Source organism: Mixophyes fleayi, chromosome 5, assembly GCF_038048845.1.
Source record: "Mixophyes fleayi isolate aMixFle1 chromosome 5, aMixFle1.hap1, whole genome shotgun sequence".
Classification (NCBI taxonomy): domain Eukaryota; kingdom Metazoa; phylum Chordata; class Amphibia; order Anura; family Limnodynastidae; genus Mixophyes; species Mixophyes fleayi.
In genome coordinates this window covers 202443170-202454022 of record NC_134406.1, presented here as the reverse complement: position 1 = coordinate 202454022, position 10853 = coordinate 202443170, and positions in this window count along the sequence as shown.

Genomic DNA, 10853 nt, shown 5'->3' with positions numbered 1-10853 from the left:
GATGCTGCAGTTCTGTTCAATCAGTGTCCAGTGTCTCCTCAACGAAGGGGAAGAGGTTTAGGAGCGTGAGTTCTCCCAGGATGCCGGGGTCTTTAATACATGAAGCATATGTTACTTTGCCCAATCCAGACATTCTGTTGACACGTACCAAGGAAAAAATACTTTTTAACTGTGAGTCTCTGATCGTATGTGAGATGCTGATCAATTATAATTCTTTCATCACTAACGAATCTGTTCCTCTGTCTCTGTCCATCAGTAATGCATCTAGAATGATTTCTGCCTAGTCATGTTTTGAAACCCTTAAGCTGCTGCCAGTTTGTCTGCTCTTTTGTCATCTTCACACTGCAAACAAATCAGCAGGCATCATCATCATCAGCTATTTATATAGCACCACTAATTCTGCAGCGATGTACACAGAACTGACATCAGTCCCTGCCCCATTGGAGCTCACAGTCTAAATTCCCTAACATACACACACACACACACCGAGAGAGACTAAGGTCAATTTAATAGCAGTCAATTAATGGACTGCTATTAAATTGACCTTTGTCTCTCTCGGTGTGTGTATGTGTATGTTAGGGAATTTAGACTGTGAGCTCAAATGGGGCAGGGACTGATGTGAGTTCTGTGTACATCGCTATATAGTATGTTTTTGGAGTGTGGGAGGAAACCGGAGCACCCAGAGGAAACCCACACAAACACGGGGAGAACAAGGCCATTGTCAGGAATCAAACTCATGACCCCAGTGCTGTGAGACAGAAGTGCTAACCACTAAGCCACTGTGCTGCACTATTTACAACATAGGATTATAACTCCAGACACACATTGTTTACTAGAACTTCAGAATAATTTGAAAAAAGGTAGATAATAGAAAAACAAGTGCATGTCTTCAGCAATGAGCCAACCATATGTAAACAATTAGGACCAGATTCATTAAGGAAAGTAAAGCAAAAAAAATTAGTAACTTTAAACCTTGGTAAAACCATGTTGTTTTGGAGGGGGAGGTAAATATAAAATGTGAGGACAGATTTATAATTGGGGTAGGGTATGCCCTAGATCAACTTTTAATGTCAGTGTAAAAATAAAGCTATCAAGTATTTGTGTGCTACATGAAAAAACAGACAGTTTTTAACTTATGTGCAAAATAATAAACTAATATGTACCCCTTGTATTGTAACATGGTTTGTCCAGGAGAAAACTTACTCCTTTTTTTTATTTACTTTCCTTAATGAATCAGGTCCTTAATGTATAAATTATGATCAGGAGAATGCACCTAACACCTAGTTAGTTTCTAGTACAGAATAAAGTCCTTGTAATGCTGGTGGAAAAAGCTAAAAGGCTGCATATAATAACCGCGCATTCACGCCCACATGCTGAGTCAGGATGCCTCCAGTTCTACACCAGCACAATACATCAGGCGTACACCAAACCAGATCAAAGGCACAAGAACCATTTTTTAACATTTGTATTGATAGCGAAAATTGTAAGATAAAAAAATCTCAATAATATAATTTTATTTCTCATGTACGAATAAATGTAGCAAAAAATTCATTAAAACAATGCTCCCACAAAATCATATCATATAGGTACAAGCAATGAAGAAAGCTTCAGAGGTGAATCGGTAATCAGCCAATTAGAAGCTGCTAGCTAGTGCTGGTGACCGTCATGTTCATTACGCACATCGTGTACTTGCAGCAGCCCTAAGGTTACTGACAAGCGTACCTGTATCTCCGTGCGTTCTGCCTCACTTCTCAATTCAGGCTCTTACTGTACTCGGACAGTGTCTGTGTGCCCCTCCTTCTCCCAGTCCTCCTCCCCAAGTGTAAGGAGGTGCATGTGTCACCCCCACCTCAGCCCATTATCCCCAATAGAAACATAGAAATTGGACGGCAGATAAGAACCTGCCCATATTTTAACCTATATTAGCCACAAACTCTATTTGATCTTTAGTTATTTGTAAAAAAATATCCTTATGTCTATTTCAAGCATGTTTAAATTGCTCTACTGTAGAAGCCTCTACCACCTCTGATGGGAGGCTATTCCACTTATAGTCTACTCTTACTGTGAAGACATTTTCCCTCAAATTTCCTCTGACCCTTCTTCCCTCCAGTGTCAGTGCATCTCCTTGTGTTCTAGTACTTCTCATCCTTTTTTCGTATGTTTCCCTCCTGTATCATCTTAAAACCCTTGATATATTTGAAAGTTTTTATCATGTCCCCCCCCCTTCCCTTTTCTTCTCCAAACTATACATATTAAGATCTTTTAGTCTTTCCAGGTAAGTTTTGTGTTATAGGCCATGCACCAATTTAGCTGCAATTCTTTGTACAGGCGCTAATTTTTTCCTATGCTTCTGCAGATATGGCCTTCAGAACTGAACACAGTATTCTAGATGAGGCCGTACCAATGACCTATATAGTAGCATTATTACTTCTTTCTTTCTGCTACTGATTCCTCTCCCTATGCAGCCAAGAATCTGACTTGCCGTTCTCATTGCTTTGTCACATTGCTTACCTGCCTCTAAGTCACTAAAATAGTGCCTCCTAGATTCCTTTCCTCCTCTGTATTTCCCAGTATAGTACCATTAATACTATATTTAGCCATTGGGTTTTTGAGACAAGATGTGTAGAGATGGGGAGGGTGACATTGAGGTTGCCAATTAACTAGATCCCCTGGCAATCGGGGACTGTGATCAGCTTTCCTGAAGAGGTATGTTATGCATTGAAGGTTAGGGAATAGTAAGAATGACCAAGGAATATCTTTTCAGAGATTAGAGGAAGAACAAAGTACATCTTCCATGTGGAAATGGGAGCTGCTAAATGGAGAAAATTAAAGGTATGAGTCCTTGGCAGATCAAAGAACATAAGTAAGAAGATAAATATTAACGAGAAGAGAGTTAGGCAGGTGCAGCATTTTTGAGGGCTTTGAAGGTTAGAACCAGAATTTGTAATTGGATCCTGTTGAAAACAGACAGATCAATTTCTAGCAGAAAGTTGCAGCACAGATGTGTAAGGTCAGTTAGCAAAAGGTTACTGTAATCAAGGTGGGAGATGAAAGTACAACTTCAATTCAGTGTCAGCTGCTGTTTTAAAAGGTGCATAAAATTGGTGCTTGATCTTCTCGTTAAAGAAGCGGACTGTCAGTGAGTCTACGGTTTCATTTCTATGAGGGATGTTAATCAAATAAAAAAGCTTAGAAAGGGGTCCTATCTTCCTCCAAGTTTCCTACCCAGTTGTGGACTTTTACCTCCCCCCCTATAATTTCTAAATGTATCTTTGTCTCTGGGCTCTATAATTCAATCACACCTGGTACGAGCTCCACATATTTGGAATCACTATACTCATGAGAGTCGACCAGTAAATTCTTGGGGTAAATTTCTAGGGGTTGATTGCCCTAAATTCCTAATAGTAGTTTTAAGGATTCTTTCCTATTTTTGTGCAACCCCCTGTCACTGTGTGTAGTATGAGGTGCAAAGGGTACACAGCACCTCCTTCACAAGCCCTGGCTAGCTGATGGGCATGGGTGTAAATGATCAGGGGGTCCCTGCACATGCAAGTGTTTCTTTGTAGTTAGTGGGACACAGGTAATGTCACTTTGTGATGCAGTGTAATCAAAGTCACAATAATTTGGGCGCCAGACCATCTCTATGACAAACTAAACTTTTTGTTTACACTCCTCTTCCTCCAGCACGATAATCAGAATGGTTGCAGCAATAAAGAAAAATATATACTGCGCCTTACCCTCTCCAGCACAGTTCTTAATGAGCAATACGAATATGGTTGCAAATATATCTCATTACTCCTCCTGCACAGTTCTTAATGTTATCCAGATGTTATATAACATAAATCACATGTCTCTTACACTCCATACGTCACTGCAGATCACCCTCCTCTGCAGGGACACTCGCATGGATGCTAACAGGCAGGCAGCTTCTCCTCAATACAGCTCTGACACACTGTGTACCTCTCAACTGCAGCTCACCCCTCCTCTGCAGGGATGATGTCTCCTGTTGGCTCTGACACTTCACTCTGTGTACTCCCAGCCTCAGACAATACAGCTACCATGTCTCTTGTAGCAACCCTCACTCCAGGGTCTCTTCCATGCAAAGTGTCCCCCTCTCTCTTGGGTTCTCTATAGTGACATGGAGTTCTCCCCCTCATTCAAGGCACACATTCCTTGCCCTGGCACAGTCACTACGCTCAGACTTCCAGGCAATGCTGGGGGATCCTGGAGCTTCCACCCCACTCTCCCAGGTCCCCAGCTACATCTCTCCTCTCCTGTCTTTCCTCTCTCTCTATCTCTTTTTTTCCCCCTCTTTTACAGCCCCTCCTTCTTCTCCCCTAGTCTCACAGACTGGGCTGGGTTATCCCCATCGTAACCAGTTTATATAACTTTTCATAAACTTCTAGCTTGCCCTCTAAGTGACCCCTCCTGTATTCACTGAGGCGCAGGGTTTTACTAACACGCCACTAGGGGGCGTTACATTTGCTATTGATTACTTGTATAAATCCCATAAATAGAAATATATAAATTCCAAAATGCTCCGAATGAAAGCCCTATCTGTACCCAGGAAAAAAAATAAGTTTGCTTCACTAGCCTACAAAATAGAAAAGTTACTCACAGAGACTGATGTATTTCCAAATCAAAGATTGGTGTGGTTATGAAGGGGTAAAAGCCCTCAGGTCATTAAGTTGTTTATGTGAAGGGAGGGCATCATGTCCAAGTTAGATAATGAAAGTAAAATGTCTAATTGATTGTTATGGGTTGTCGTGCATTTTCACATTTACAGTTGGTTAGTAAATAACTCAATTGGTGCTGAGATCCAAACACTTACAAGTTATACAGGAGTTGGAGCATGTGGGCTTTCAAGGGTGGGAAAGTTAAATATGGGATTGGGATTATAGTCCAGCTCACTTTCTATTTCCCAGGTAGGCGAGTGTGGCTGCATTGTGAACCACCAAAGAAAGGGGCAGTTGGAGAAGCAGTATAAAATTTGGTTAGAACCTGTCAATATATAAACCATGAAATCAAATTTATGGCCAGAGTTTGAAGCTTGTTGTTAAAATAAGATGTTAAAACAGCAACCCCATGAAAAATCATTGTGGCAGGATATAAGAGGAATCTTCATATTTAAAATTTCTCCTTAGTTTGTTTTTTCAGGCAGCTATTAATACTAGTAATGAATTCTACAGAGTGCCATGCAGTGTCGGACTGGGACATGAAGGGCCCACCGAGGGACTACATTGCTAGGGGCCCACCAGAGGTGGTGTGAACAGCCATCATAGAGGTGAGACCAGACACTAGAGGGGGAGTGGTCAACCCACAAAGGACAGCTAGCACCATAGTGTAGTTTATAAAGAATGCAGTGTGCATATAAAGAGTACACAGTCTTGACCTGCCCCTTAGATTGGGCAGAACAGTAGTCAAAAATCGGGATTGTCACACTAGACTCAGAACATTTGACAGACTGTCCTACCTGTTCTTGTCACTTTTACCACCTGTGGCTGCTGGTTTCTTTAGTTGCGGCTTGTCTGGATCCTGGAATGTTGGGGGCCCTATTTGGAAAATTCCAACCAGCCCCGGCGTTAAATAAATAGGACCCACAATTAATACTTAGGCCTTCCTCCAGCCCCAACATTAAAGTAATAGTATTCCCATTTAATAAAAAAAAACCTGTTTCCGGCCCTCCAGACAGCCCCAGCAATAAATTAATAGCATTCACGTATAATAAATATACCTATTTCCCGCAACCGTCACTGCCATTAAATAATTCATATTCACATTTAATAAATAGACCTCATGCTCCTCAAACTCAGCCCCACATTCAATTAATAGCCACCCCTCTTAAATTAATAGTTCCCACTATAAAATTAAATTGCCCCATCATCACCTCACAAACAAAATAGCACCCATTAGTTATCCACCACTTACCAAACACATTACATTGCCACAAGTCTGCTGTGCCATCACATACACATTACTGTGCCCCTTCATCACCATGCTGTGCCTCCTTATGATCACACTGCACCCTCCATGCTGCTTTGGCCCCCCTTGACACTCTGCCTTGCTGCTTTGGCCCCTCTTCACACTCCGCCATGCTGCTTTGGCCCCCTTCACACTCTGCCATGCTGTCTGTGCTCCCCCTTCACTCTCTGCCATGCTGTCTGTGCTCCCCCTTCACTCAGTCTCTGCCATGCTGTCTGTGCCCCCCCTGCACTCTCTGCCATGCTGTCTGTGCCCCCCTTCACTCTCTGCCATGCTCTCTGTGCTCCCCATTCACTCTCTGCCATGCTGTCTGTGCTCCCCCTTCACTCAGTCTCTGCCATTCTATCTGTGCTCCCCCTTCACTCAGTCTCTGCCATGCTGTCTGTGCCCCCCTGCATTCTCTGCCATGCTGTCTGTGCTCCCCCTTCACTCTCTGCCATGCTACCTTTACTCCTCCATGCTTCCATTCCTTCACTTACCTTTTCAATTGGATTCTTTCTTCTCTTCTTCTCTTCTGTCTTCTTGCTGACTCCTCTCTGTGCTGCTCCTCACTGAATGTGATGTCATCGCGCCCGACATTCAGTGCAAACGGAGCAGAGAGGAGTGGCGTCGCGGTCACGTGAGTATTTATTTTTAATTTTTTCAATTTTTATTTTTTTTAAGTTGCCTGCTTCCCCCACCAAGAGGGGGAAGCGATCAGGGGGATACCCCGGCCCCCTGGTGGCCCAGTCCGACCCTGGTGCCATGGCAACTTTGGAATGCCCATTCTAGCTCTATCTGCACTGTAACATCCTCCCCTTCCTTTTCCCCACTGCCATCACATGACATGCTGAGAGCTGTGTGAGCCAGTGCCTATGTCTGCAGCCATACCTGTTTTCCCTCCAAAGATTTTGAAAGAAGATAATGATTTGATGGATATAGAAGAGAAAAATGACAGATGCATGGTTAAAAGGTACTTAACTTTTTGTTTCAATAAATTAACATCCTATGTGGGATTGCTGCTCTAAAATAAACTATAAGATGTTGCCAGCTCAGTTTAAAAGGCTACACAGTATTTTTAATGTTTTACAATTTGGACAGCAAACATTAGTGTGTTCGAAGTTCGAGTTTCAAGTTTACCCAGGGATAAAGCCCTGGAAGTAAGTCTGAGTAGTAGATCTAGAGATTATGAGAACCATCAGTGCTGAGGTAGGTCTGAACCCCATTGGCAACTGGTTGTATGTGGACAAGCAGGGGCGCACACAGGATTGTTAGGGGGGCTTCCCCCCCACCAAAAACCCCCCAAAAAAACGAGAGCTGCTGCGCATGCAGCACTGTACTATACAGCAGCCGCGGCGCTGTCAAAGAAGCGTCTGCGGCAGTGCTGTATTGTATACAGCACCGCCGGGGACGCTTCTTTGACAGAGCCGCTAAGTGGGGCACTGCGTTAGCAAAGGGGAGGGGTTTCTGGAGCCCCAGAAACCCCCCCTGCGTGCGCCACTGACAAGGAGGCAGACACACAACCATGCCTCTAATGCCATTGATAAGTGTTCAGGTTGACCCAGTGAGATACCTATGCGTGCTGTGTTCTTGTGGCCAATGGACTAAATCGCACACTGCAATAAATTCCCAGTCTTGCACTGAGCCCAACATCCTAGATTAGCGATGTGCCAGCTACCCAGTAGTCCTGATCCACACTGAGGACTCGGCCAGAGAAACTAGCAAAGAGATGCTGCAGCAGCTACACGTTACCCAAGAAGCATAATTTCCAGCTACCGAAGAAATGGTATGCATTTGACACTATTAGTTGATGAGTGGCTGACTTGGCCAAACAGCATCAGTTGGTGTAGTAAGTATTAACTAGTCTGGCAAGCAGTGAAACTGAATAAATCATGGTGGAGCAGGATGGCAGACGATGCCCATCCCATCACAATACAATCTTATATAATGGCACATTTGCCTTCTTTTCAAATCTCACTTCTGGCAAATCTGAAAATAAGAGGTGGGTGTAACGTGGTGAAAAATGTAACTGCTGTTTTTGAAAGTCAGTTCTACTTGGCTTTTTAAAAGGGTCACAAAAATCTTTCTCACTAAAATCAGCACTGTGTAGCACCATGGAGGCATGAACGAGCGCTACTGAGGGTAAAGGTGGACGGTGGGTGGGGCTGTCACACCTGCGCCTGTCACCATTCTTGTCTCTCCTACTCGTTTACCCACAAGCACCCGCCTGAGGATGACTCTTTGTCATCAACCTTTACCATGGTAATATCTCTAGATTAATATCTTACTACATGGTCTTTCAGGTTTTCTTTTTCATTTGGTGAATAACTATTCTCGAATATGTAAAAATGGATTTCAGTTCATACCTCTCCCTGTCACAATTTTGCCCTTCCCCAAAAGCCTTGCTCCCTAGGCTGCAGCCCAGTCAGTCTATAGCAGGCTTGGCTAACCTGTGACACTCCAGGTGTAAACTACAAGCCCCAGCATGCTTTGACAATATATAGCAGCTTAGTGCTGCAAGGGTATGCTGGCACTTGTAGTTTCACAACACCTGGAGGAGTGCCACAGGTTAGTCAAGCCTGGCCTATAGGATATTCAGGCCCTGTACGGAATGTTGGTGCCATATTTGTAAAAAAGACAGGCATATACATTTAGGAAGCCCCGAATAGCCCCCACCCACACTCCACCATCCTCATTACATCATGACTCTGACATATACGCATGTGTGAACTACAAATGCTTGGAAGTCATGTCATGTACTGAACAGTCACCTCAGCTGTTTACATGGGATCAGTCTAACATTCTGACACAGAGCTCTAAATCACACAGGTCTTTTGTTGCATTTCAGGGCTATAGATAAAAATAGGTTGCAGGCAGGCGAAGAGCTGTTGCTTTCTCTACAATGTTTGTACTAAGACCAGATGGAGCTGTGAGGAATGATATTCCTTCCAGGGTGGTAATCTGAGAGGGCCAGTTGCCACAAAGTGCAGAGTGGGGGCTGATGGTTTGCTGAGTTTGGGAAATCTGTATTGTGGAGATATTTTTCTGTCCTGTATAATATCTGCAAACATGGGTTCTATTAGAAATTAAGAACTATTCGCCTTTTACATTGTACCTTTAGAAAAGTAACTAATGCCATTGTGGTGGAGGTGGAGGGAGCAGATTCCGCTGGGCCGTATCTCTTGGCTTTATTATTTTTCCTAATGTTAATAAAGATTAAAAATTACTGCTGAAGAAAACTCAATTTTCCTTGACTTAACAATTCTTACATAAGAAGCCTAAAAAATATCCAACCTTTTCCTAAATCTGGAAACACGTTCCTGGCAGCTGATTCCATAACCTCATTGCTCTTACGTTTTAGCTCTGACTATTGGATTTTACTACATTTTTCTTTTACATTGTGTTTACTCTTAATAGAATAGTATGTTTGTTTTGTGAGTAATATTTAATGTAATCTATTTTACCATAATCTCATGTAATGTGTTGACACAATGTAAAAACCATGGTACATTTTTCCTATCTGCATTTGTTTTTTACATGTATATATTTTCTGTTCAGATTTTCTAGTAGCTGGACCACGAAACTGTCATGAAGCAGCTTCATAAATGTACTACTCGCTCTGGCAGTTCTATTGCTCCTTTTAAAGTCATTCAATTTCCTCCATCATTACAATTTATCCAAGTTGTGCAACGTTTTCTATCTTCTATCAATAATATAGTAACATTTCCTGCCCTATTATGATAAGTCTATGAAGATTCTAAATTTACAACACTGATCCAATTGATTACTTCATCATTTATACCCACAGGAGAGTAATAATGTAAATTTAGTGAGCAGGTACTTGGATAAGCAATACATGTTAATCTAAATGGTTAAACATATTGTGATGCAGCAATTCAGTATGACATCTATCTCATGGGCTGAGCCAGAATCAACAGACTGTTTCCAGGGACTAAACTCAGCACCGTAATGTCCTGAGAGGACTTTCTGTAGCAGGCAGAGTATAATTATGCTCTGGAGTTCCGCTCCAGGATGGAGAACTGCTGAAACAAGCTGCAGCGGTAGTAGGCATAGGCATCCCCAGGAGACGGTAATTGTTAGTTTGAGATAGGAGATCTCACTATTCCTGGGAGCGGTAAACAAATGGTAAAAGCAAGACGTATTGACTAACTAATTATTTATGTGACATGCTCGATTACTAGAAACAATCTTTGATTTCTGATTTTGCTTCAGCATTCCGTACTGTATTTGTCAATACGCATTTCACTGAATGTATAGTCTATGAATACGATGAGAAAACAACGGTCAATTCATTCTGCTGTGTGGTTTGGGTGATATACCTAAGGCCAATTTCTGCCTGGGAAACATGTGAAACTTCACAAAACAAGGCAAATATTTAGCTGCTTTGAAAACATTGCTCATTTCTGTGCAGTGGTTACATGTGTACATGTAAATAATTTGAGTAATTCAGGAAATTTGCCCAAAAACATTGATTCTGCTAAATTAAATATAATTTATTTTATTACACATTGTTCCTGTATAACTAGCCTGTTCCATCCCCACCACCATCCTGTTAGCATTGTGTTTAAGCTTTTGTTGTTTTACTGTCTTATTTGTTTTGTTAATGTTTAGTTAGTTAAAAGGTGAAGTTTTATTAGTTTATGTTACATTAGGTTTAGAATCCAACGCTTCATTATTGCCCAACATCATACAGTATACTTTACTGTGATAGAGCCCATAATTCTAATATGATTTTCATATATCCCCAAGTACCAACATGCCATTGATAATGCCCAATAGGATCAAATATATCAGTAATAATGTTGCATGATCTTGTTTGCCATTAACAATGATCAGCAAGAGCTATAAGAACTAGATCTATTATGCCAGTT